Raw genomic sequence first — 11,167 nt, 5'->3', positions numbered from 1 at the left:
TAATCCACATTTAAATTAGTCCTACCAAAATGAATCACCTCACATTTATCAGGGTTAAACTCCATTTGCCATTTTTCAGCCCAGCTCTGCATTCTATCTATATCTCTTTGCAGCCTACAACAGCCCTCCACCTCATCCACTACTCCACCAATCTTGGTGTCATCAGCAAATTTACTGATCCACCCTTCAGCCCCCTCCTCTAAGTCATTAATAAAAATCACAAAGAGCAGAGGACCAAGCACTGATCCCTGTGGCACTCCGCTAGCAACCTGCCTCCAATCCGAAAATTTTCCATCCACCACCACCCTCTGTCTTCGATCAGACAGCCAGTTACCTATCCAATCGGCCAACTTTCCCTCTATCCCACACCTCCTCACTTTCATCATAAGCCGACCATGGGGGACCTTATCAAACGCCTTACTAAAATCCATGTACATGACATCAACTGCCCTACCTTCATCAACACACTTAGTTACCTCCTCAAAAAATTCAATCAAATTTGTGAGGCACGACTTGCCCTTCACGAATCCATGCTGACTATCCCGGATTAATCCGCATCTTTCTAAATGGTTGTAAATCCCATCCCTAAGGACCTTTTCCATCAATTTACCAACCACCGAAGAAAGACTAACCGGTCTATAATTACCAGGGTCATTTCTATTCCCTTTCTTAAACAGAGGAATGACATTCGCCATTCTCCAGTCCTCTGGCACCATCCCCGTGGACAGTGAGGACCCAAAGATCAAAGCCAAAGGCTCTGCAATCTCATCCCTTGCCTCCCAAAGAATCCTCGGATACATTTCATCAGGCCCAGGGGACTTAACGACCTTCAGTTTATTCAAAACTGCCAGTACATCCTCCCTCCGAACATCTATTTCCTCCAGCCTATTAGCCTGTAACACCTTCTCTTCCTCAAAAACATGGCCCCTCTCCTTGGTGAACACTGAAGAAAAGTATTCATTCATCACCTCGCCTATCTCTACTGACTCCATACACAAGTTCCCACTACTGTCCTTGACCGGCCCTAACCTCACCCTGGTCATTCTTTTATTCCTCACATAAGAGTAAAAAGCCTTGGGGTTTTCCTTGATCCGACCCGCCAAGGACTTCTCATGTCCCCTCCTAGCTCTCCTAAGCCCCTTTTTCAGCTCATTCCTTGCTAACTTGTAACCCTCAATCAAGCCATCTGAACCTTGTTTCCGCATCCCTACATAAGCTTCCCTCTTCCTTTTCACAAGACATTCCACCTCTTTCGTGAACCATGGTTCCCTCACTCGGCCATTTCCTTCCTGCCTGACAGGGACATACCTACCAAGGACACCCAGTATTTGTTCCTTGAAAAAGTTCCACTTTTCATTAGTGCCTTTCCCTGACAGTTTTTGTTCCCAACTTATGCCCCCTAATTCTTGTGAGTGATTGTGTGGGTCAGTTTTTTGGTATCCCGGAATTAGACTAGGAATTTTTTATCTTGCATTTCCTGGATAACTAGCCATATATGTACATCAAAACTCTCTGAAGGCTTCAACTGTAGCTCAGATTTGGAGACATTCACAGCAGGTCCCAGGGTAATTTTCTGAACAATTCCCTCAGAGGTCAAGGCTAACATGCTGATGTGCATAAAAACAAAATACTGTGGATGCTGGAATCTGAAACAAAAACAAAATGCTGGAAAATCTCAGCAGGTCTGACCGCGTCTGTGGGGAAAGAATAGAACTAACATTTTGAGTCTACATTCCCCTTCATTAGAGACGGTGAGATAGTGTGAGAGGCAATGCTCAGGTGAAGGGTCATCTAGATTCGAAACATTGGCTCTATTCTCTCCCCACAGATGCTGTCAGACCTGCTGAGGTTTTCTAGCATTTTCTGTTTTTGGTCCTGATTTGCATCTTGGGTTGTACATCCGGTCTTCAATCCAGAGATCAGAAGATCTGGGTTATTGTTTGTGATGTGGAGATGCCGGCGTTGGACTGGGGTAAACACAGTTTAACAATGCCAGGTTAAAGTCCAACAGGTTTATTTGGTAGCAAAAGCCACACAAGCTTTCGGAGCTCTAAGCCCCTTCTTCAGGTGAGTGGGAATTCTGTTCACAAACAGAGCATATAAAGACACAAACTCAATTTACATGAATAATGGTTGGAATGCAAATACTTACAACTAACCAAGTCTTTAAGAAACAAAACAATGTGAGTGGAGAGAGCATCAAGACAGGCTAAAAAGATGTGTATTGTCTCCAGACAAGACAGCCAGTGAAACTCTGCAGGTCTAGGCAACTGTGGGGGTTACAAATAGTGTGACATGAACCCAATATCCCGGTTGAGGCCGTCCTCGTGTGTGCGGAACTTGGCTATCAGTTTCTGCTCAGCGACTCTGCGCTGTCGTGTGTCGCGAAGGCCGCCTTGGAGAACGCTTACCCGAATATCAGAGGCCGAATGCCCGTGACCGCTGAAGTGCTCCCCAACAGGAAGAGAACAGTCTTGCCTGGTGATTGTCGAGCGGTGTTCATTCATCCGTTGTCGCAGCGTCTGCATAGTTTCCCCAATGTACCATGCCTCGGGGCATCCTTTCTTGCAGCGTATCAGGTAGCCAACGTTGTCTCAACCGGGATATTGGGTTCATGTCACACTATTTGTAACCCCCACAGTTGCTTAGACCTGCAGAGTTTCACTGGCTGTCTTGTCTGGAGACAATACACATCTTTTTAGCCTGTCTTGATGCTCTCTCCACTCACATTGTTTTGTTTCTTAAAGACTTGATTAGTTGTAAGTATTCGCATTCCAACCATTATTCATGTAAATTGAGTTTGTGTCTTTATATGCTCTGTTTGTGAACAGAATTCCCACTCACCTGAAGAAGGGGCTTAGAGCTCCGAAAGCTTGTGTGGCTTTTGCTACCAAATAAACCTGTTGGACTTTAACCTGGTGTTGTTAAACTTCTTACTGTGTTATTGTTTGTGGCCAATGTTCCTTTTAAGTTGCACAGGCACACAGAATGTCAAGTCGTCCTGCTCCGTGTACAAATTAGTTCCTTCATTGCCGTGTCAGAAAATGTAAAAGGGCGCATGCATTTGAAAACAAAACTCTGTGGGCTTTCATACTGTGCAAGTTGACATTTTAAATGATTCTTGAACATACTTCTTTACCATCAAAAGGAGCAGATTGATCTGTAGGTTTGTCTAACATTGTTATTTAACATTTACAAAATTACATTATTATACAGTGTATTTTCAAGAAGTTTGAGTTATGGGCAACAGCAGCAATGTCTTATTGCTCATTCCTAGTTGTCTTGAGAAATGGCAACTCAACAGTTGTAACCCTTGTAGCAATGGTGCTCCCACAACTATGTTAGGGTTTTCGGAGAATTGCAGAATTCTGATAGCAACAATGAAGGAGCAGTTCAGTTAAAGACAATGGCTTGGGGTGGAAAATTTGAGTTGATAAGTATTTATTATAAATGCTGATTATACAAACTGCTATCCTGGATAGTGTAGAACATAATGAATGTTCTTGTGGCTGCAACCATTAGATAAATGGTTTTACATTGCGCACCTGACATGAGACCCATAGATGATATAGCGGTTGTCATAGATTACCTATATTTTATCCCACTCATATCCATATTATTGATATGGTTGGTTTAATTTAACTTCTGTTCAATGGTGACCTCTGAGATGTTGGCAGGGCATTAATTAATAGTGGTGAAATTGAAGGTCAGATGGGATGGCTGAACTACCTGTTCCAAATGGCCATTTATCCATAAGAAGAGCAGACTCTACACAGGCCCACTCTCAACCTTATGATGGACGGAATATAATTAAGAGTTAAAAATGTTTTGACTGATGATCCCTGCAGTGATGTCCCAGGCTTGTGATGAATGCCCACTGATAAATACAACCATCTTATGGTATGACTTCAATCATTGGACTCCCATTTATAAGTTTTATTAATTTATTCACATAATGTAGGCAGATTATGAAGGGATTTGTTAATGTTGGTAATCACAATACTCCACTGAAATACATGGGAAATGTCAGATCCACAGTATTTACTGGAGGGCAGTAATCTTTTATTCCACTGAGATTTGGTGACTATCCTCTTGTTACATTAGTGCCAATTGCTTTCTGCCCTTTCTTGGAATCCGCACATTATTGCTAAATTTCTTATGGAATATCAATTGAACCTTATTATGCCTTAAATCACGACAAATTGTAAACTGGGGTTTCACTTGGTAATGCCACTTTATTTTTGAAAATATCATTTTTCAACTGACTGGAATGTTTGCAATTTGAAATGCGACAGAACAAACAACTTAAAATATAAGGCCACCTTCCAAGGTGAGGGTGAAAAGCAAACAAACATGAAACTCATCACTATGTAAGGAAGAGACATTGAAACAATGGCTGCCACAAATGGACCCTTGGAAATACACAATGGGTGAAGTGTAACAGATCAAACTGCAGAGAGATTGCAAGTGACACACGTGTAAAGGTTTTCAGCAGAGCTAACAGGCTGAAAATCTGCACTCTTTCCCTCACAAAAGGCATATGTCACCCGTTCGAGAAGTCAACTATTAGAAACTTACAATGAACCAGTATCTTATAATTGCAACATTTGCTACATCTGACTGCATCAATGAAACTAGCTAATCCAAATGTAGGGATACAAAACTTGCCGATCAGCTACAAATTTTAACAATCTACGCTTTCAGGACATTTAACTATATATTTAAACTTTTTTTATTGGGCTCTGATACTTATGTGAGAGGACATGTTTTATTTTTTGTCGAGTATAGTGATGAACAAACTTGCTCTTTCTGTCACTCCAAAGGTTGGCCCCTTATTACACGCTGGATAAATAGTTAAATACATTCGGATTTGGAAAATCCACATCCTCGTGAAAATGAAACGTAAATCTTCAACAGAAAATGCTGGAAAATCTCAGCAGGTCTGACAGCATCTGTGGAGAGAGAATAAAACTGACATTTCGAGTCTGGACAACCCTTTGTCAGAGCTCCAGCATCTGCAGTATTTTGCTTTTAAACTTAAACCTTTATTGTGACCAATCAAGTAGGTTGAATGGAGGAAAGCCAGTTCACTCCTTACCTGATCATTACGGGGATATTGCAGCTTCTTAACTGGCAGAACTGTTGTCAAGAAGGTTAATTTTGTTCTCGAATGCATTTTAAGGGTTGTAATGTTACAGATTGTTGTTTTCATCCTCAAGTCATAGCTAAATGCCTGAATAGACCATTTCTTACCTTCCGAAATACATTTGTGTATTGGAAAATATCCAAATTAAACCAATGAGGATATTACTGTAAATCAAAAAAATGAATTGAAGTGGAGATTGAAAGTTGAGATTGGAATTTTAATATATGATTATCCTTAGGCTGGGTTACAAGGGAATTTCATGGAAATAATGAACTCTAAAGGGGAATGAACAGCAAAGATTTTGTCACAAGTGGCCAACCCCTGAGTGAAAAAGTACCAATTACGCAGTTTGAAATTTGCATTCAGTAATTTAACAAGTGGCCACTGTGGCTAGGTTTCATTGTTTACTTCCCTAATTGTACATTTGTGGACTGGTATTTGCCGAGTGGTTTCAAAAAATTGGTAACTACTATTGAAAAATTGGAAAAGTTCTATGGGTGAGTGGGGTGGGGGGGAATCAAACCTGTTTTGAAGTAGCAGCATGAGCTTTATTGTGCCATTAGGAAGTCTGAAAGGAACACAAACAAAACATCAGAATCATCAAAAACTTGCTATGGTGCAGAATTGTCATGTAACATGATTTAGTCAATACAGTGGAAATGTGAGAAACCACTAGAGTGTGTTTATAGAACTGGCTGAGGCATCAGATTGTGTAAAGAGGAAGAAAGTAAAGATTGGAAACATCACTATCGTGTGGCTCAGTGGTTTGCACATATCAAAGTGAAGAACGTCAATTCTGGAGAATAGAACCATTTTTCATGTTTGTAACTATTTTCCACATACCTGTATTTGATGGATAGTACTTGCACAGGGCGAATCTCACTGAACACTGCTCCTCCTTGCATGTGTACACTCTCTGATTGTGACCTTTCTATGTACCGCACCACCCAGCAATTGGGCCAAAGTGCTGCAGGTTTGTGTTGAGTATGTATGTCCAACAAGAGCTAGATTAAAACAATCTAAGTATATCGAATGACGATATTATTTGCATTTATCTTGTGTTCTTAAACAAAACTACAAGTGGGTGCTTTTCAACAAGAGTAAAGTCAGAATCATAGAATCCCTACACTGCAGAAGGAGGCCATTTGGCCCATCGAACCTGCACTGACAACAATCCCAACCAAGCCCCATCCCCGTGACCCCACATATTTACCCTGCTAATCCCCCTGACACTAAGGGACAATTTTTTTTAAGCATTGCCAATCCACCTAACCCGCATAACTTTGGAGTGTGGGAGGAAACCGAAGCACCCTGAGGAAACACGTGCAGACACGGGGAGAACATGCAAACTCCACACAGACAATCATCCAAGGCCGGAATTGAACCTGAGTCCCTGGTGTTGTGAGGCAGCAGTGCTAACCACTGTTCATTCTACTTTGTATTATTACCTAAATCACAATGTTTGCCTCATTTAATATGCAGCTCACACTGATTATCCAGAAACTAAATAAATAATAGAGATTAGTACTTTTCATGTGGGTTTGAATTGAGAATAATGAAATGGATGCAACTCTCTTCTGACTGCTAGCTAGAGAGTTAAGTAGTGAACTTGGTTGATTTTGGCCCACTTTGTGGGGTAGGTTTGTAAAGCAAACTACCAATAACTACAAACAAATTTACCATATTTATAGTCTTACTCAACAGCTGTAAGTAATAGGAATTGGAGAGATTTAAAAGGGGCGCCCCTTTTCCGAAACTATGGCCCCTAGTTCCAGACTCCCGCCATGAGGGGAAAACGTTTTCTCATCTATCCAAGCAAGTGCCCTCAAAGTTTTACATGTTTTAATATTACAGTTAAATTACAGTTCACTTGCCAACCAATTAGAACTGTTCATATAAGGTATAATGTTGGTGTTTCCCCTGACATTGATATTCTTGCGATTGTCCTGAGGGGTACAAGATAAAAAGCTTTGATAATGTCTTTTCTCAGCAATACTATGTGTTCCTTTGCAACCTCCTAAGCCCTCTTTATAAATTGCTTTCCACTTTCTGTATCTTCACCCCATCCATTACCTTCAACATCCACTCCCTCCACATAGTGGCAACACTATGTACCATGCACAAGATGCACTGCAGCAATTCACCAAGGTTCCTTTGACAGCATTTTCCAATCTGGGTGGGTTCTATCACCTAGAAGGACAAGTGCAACAGATGCAGGGGACACCACCATCTACAAGCTCTCTCCAAGCCACACACCATCCTGATTGGAACTATATCAGCATTCCTTCACTGTCAGTGGGTCAAAATCCTCGAATTTGTCCCCAGACTTCATTGTGGTTGTACCTACAACACATGGACTACAGAGGTTCAAGAAGGCAGCTCACCACCCACCTTTCCCGAGGGCAATTAGTGATGGGCAATAAATGCTGGTCTGGCCAGCAATGCCACATTCTGTGAAAGAATTAAAAAAAAATTTTTACAACTTAGTCCCTTCATCTAAGTCATAGTTGAAGCTCCAGCATTGCTCATTATGGCACTCACTAGTTTATTTGTCTGATTGAAAATGATGCATTTATCCCAACTGTTTCTGTTGGGTAGTCAGTTCTCGAATTCTAATATATTAATCCCAACACCATGATCTCTAGTAATTCAATGTAATTACATTGAATTACATATTCAATGTAATCCCCCCTATTTCTATTGGAAACCCATGGAGTCATCTTGTGGCTCATCACTTGTTGGGACCCCTGTTTAACCTTCAAAGAGTTGATTAACATATGGGTCATGACGTCACCCTCCCTTATCTGGGTTAGCAATATCTTGTTTCAGTGCCTGTGCTAAGGTCTTGTCCTTGGCAGAGGCATATCCTGCCCTTTGTTGTCCTATGTTAGTCAGCTCAAGCATCTGCTTTGCAGGCTTCCTTTGATGGAGAGAGAACTATTCCTATAATTGTCAGTAAATTTCTAAGGATTTTATGAGGATATTATACAATGATTTCTTACACCACTGAGTTTGTTACTTCATCAAAGAGCTCTGCTAAATTTGTGAAATATTATTTCCCATTCATGCATTCATACAGAGTTGACATAGATTGCTTAGTTTTCTTTGCTCGTGATAATTGTTATGAATTCCTGCTTTTTTGTCCTCTGTTTTTCTATTATTGGGATACACTTTGTGCCTTCAACTGTGAAAATGAAAAATTGTATGGTGTCTGCCATTTCCTAGTGTCTTGTTATTCGTTCCCCAGTCTTGTCTTCTAAGGGTTCCAATGTTTACTAAGCTGCTCTTCCTTTTATATGTTTGTTGTTGATCTCGCTGCATATTTTCATATTTCTTACTGGTTTACCCTCTTCAATTTACCCTCTCATCATCCCTGGCCAACCACTAATCTTCACAACGTTGTTTGCTTTTTCTTTTCATTTGATAACCTCGTGAACTTCCTCAGTAAGCCATGTTTATCCTCTCAGAGCCTGTCTTTCTCAATGGAATAATTCTTTGAGAGTTATAAAAAAAATCTTAAATGTCTGCCACTGATTATCTACCATCTTACCTTTCGAACTATTTACCCAGTTCACTTTAATTTCTTGCAATTATTTCACTTAAGCTTAACAATTAAGCTTCAGACCCAAGCCTGTAACCTTAAACTGGATATTAAATTCCATCATGTAATCTTCCCTCGAGGATCCTTTACTATGGGGCTATTAGTTAATACTATCTCAATAAATATTACCAGATTTAAAACAATCTAATCTCTGATTAGTTTCACAATGTGCTGTTCTAAGAAAATATGGTTTTAAGACAAGAGATAAGCTATTATGGAGACTAGCTCTTCCTATTCTAGACTTGCAAAGTGTATGATGTTGGCAATAGATGGGGGAAAGTGAATATTTCCCTACCCGGCAGGCAAATAATGTAGTGGCACAAGAATTGGTGCTGGAGCATCAACTACTTACAATCTATATTAATGACCAGGACAAAGAGTCAAAACTGAAGCCAAATTTACTGAAGATACAAAAATAAGTGGGAAAGCAATTTGAAAGGGGGACACGGAATTTGAGAAGGAATCAGGAAATTTTGTGAACAAAAACATTGGTTTTTCCAAACTTCCAAAAACCAAAGAAGAAAATCGATTTCTGGACACTAAAGGCATCAAGGGGTATGAGGAGAGCGCAGCAGGATGGCGCTGAGATAGAGGATCAGCCATAGAATCAAAGAATCATACAACCCCTACAGTGCAGAAGCAGGCCATTCGGCCCATCAAATCTGCACCGACTCTCTGACAGACCATCCCGCCCAGACTCTATCCCCATAACCCCACATATTTACCCTGCTAATCCCCCTAACCTACACATCTTGGGACACTAAGGAGCAATTTAGCACAGCCAATCCACCTAATCTGCACATCTTTGGACTGTGGGAGAAAACTAGAGCACCCGGAGGAAACCCACACAGACACAGGGAGAATGTGCAAACTCCACACAGACAGTGACCCAAGGCCAGGTCCTTGGCACTCTGAGGCAGCCATGCTAGCCACTGTGCCACCCTTATTACCGTGGTCAACTGCTCTGAAAACAGCTATGCTCACCACTATAATAGCCATATATAACAGCCACAATTATGTTGAATGGCAAAGCAGGCTCAATTTAGACCAGTTTATCACAGGAAGAGAATTATCACCATGATCTACAAAACTGCAGGTGCTACCACACCCGGTCAAACCAACTTCCCTGATCAGTAAGTGTCGTCAAACAATTATAGCACACATATGCAGTGCAAATTCTTTTAAATGAATAGATACATCCAAATTCAACCCAAGGTGGCTAAATTCATGATATCTGGAACTCAATTCATTGTAATCTGTATCAGAGCACATGGACATTTGAATGATTTTAAATCAATTTTAAATCTTCCCTCCGTGAGGTGAATTTCATTCACTCAAACATCCTTGAGTCTAGGGCTATGTAAAAACCCATTCATTTGTCCTGGTGTTTCAGATCTGTTTTCAATACCATGTTTGCTTTCCCTCTCTCAACTTGTAGCTGCCCATTACAACTCTCTCTCTCTCTCTCTCTGTAGCAGCAATTAATTGAGGAGGTGGCCCAATGCACATCTACCAAGACATCATTTCCGTTACTCAGCATTGTAGCTTTCCATATGATTTCCAGTTAAAACCACAAAGGGCAAGGAGGAAGTTGCGATGAAGTCTGAAAAATAACAGCTTTGCCAAGCCTTCTGATTTTTTTTTGAACTATACAGGACTCGAGTGTACAATTAAGACCATTTGTGCCTCAAAATTCCACGCGAGAAGCAAACAGAAGTTAAAGTTAATTATCTCCTTGCCGCAAAGCCCAATTTCCAACACACACAGGTAGAAGCAGCTGGTAATCAAGCTGTGCTTAATTTACCACATGGCACCGGCAGACATCAAGTGAAGCAGATGACTAGTTATTTTACACGGTGCTGAATTTCAGGAAAGCGTTTTGGGGAAACAAGACTTCACAGCTCAAAATTTCGATCAACGGCGGTAAGTTTTGAGAGAAGCTATATACTGTTTTAAATGCATTTGGCAAACCCTATCTTGCGCTATTTTAAAATCCATCTCGAGTTGTTATCTGTGTCCATGTATTCTTTCTCTATGCATTTCCTTTGGTTTGCCAACATTATTTTAAAATGCCTTTCTGTTAAGTACCCTCTTGTCTGCAGAGTGTAGCTGAGTCCCCTTGTAGAACCTGTTGTAATATCAGCAGTGCCAGCATTCTGAAATGAATTGCTTGTTTGTATTTGAGTGCCACTGAGAATTCACTATTGATTGTTGTCATTGGGGTGCATTTTTTAAAAAGCATATTTAATCAATGAATCTTGTTTACTGGTTGAAATTTGGGAAGGCGGAGTTACGGAGTCGGAAAAAAAACAATTTTTAAATTTCGTTTTTTTGCTACATTTCAAAACCAAAACTAACATTTTTCTTACCCTTTGTCTTAAATTGATGTGGAATATTTTAATTTTCACAGCTTTAATGGA

General features: G+C 40.5%; 1 protein-coding gene across 1 annotated transcript in view; it reads left to right on the top strand.

The window, feature by feature from the left end:
• Positions 1 to 10,222: 10,222 nt before the first annotated feature.
• The window catches only part of parvg (parvin, gamma), a 52,054-nt gene continuing 51,109 nt past the window's right edge, over positions 10,223 to 11,167 (top strand). Inside the window, exon 1 of the mRNA XM_078221190.1 lies at positions 10,223 to 10,670. The gene's annotated coding sequence lies outside the window, so the exon portion shown is untranslated. The remainder of the gene's footprint in view (positions 10,671 to 11,167) is intronic.

Source organism: Mustelus asterias, chromosome 9 (genome assembly GCF_964213995.1).
Source record: "Mustelus asterias chromosome 9, sMusAst1.hap1.1, whole genome shotgun sequence".
NCBI lineage: Eukaryota > Metazoa > Chordata > Chondrichthyes > Carcharhiniformes > Triakidae > Mustelus > Mustelus asterias.
Note: the sequence above shows the minus strand (reverse complement) of the source record. Positions and strands in the feature narration are given on the sequence as shown.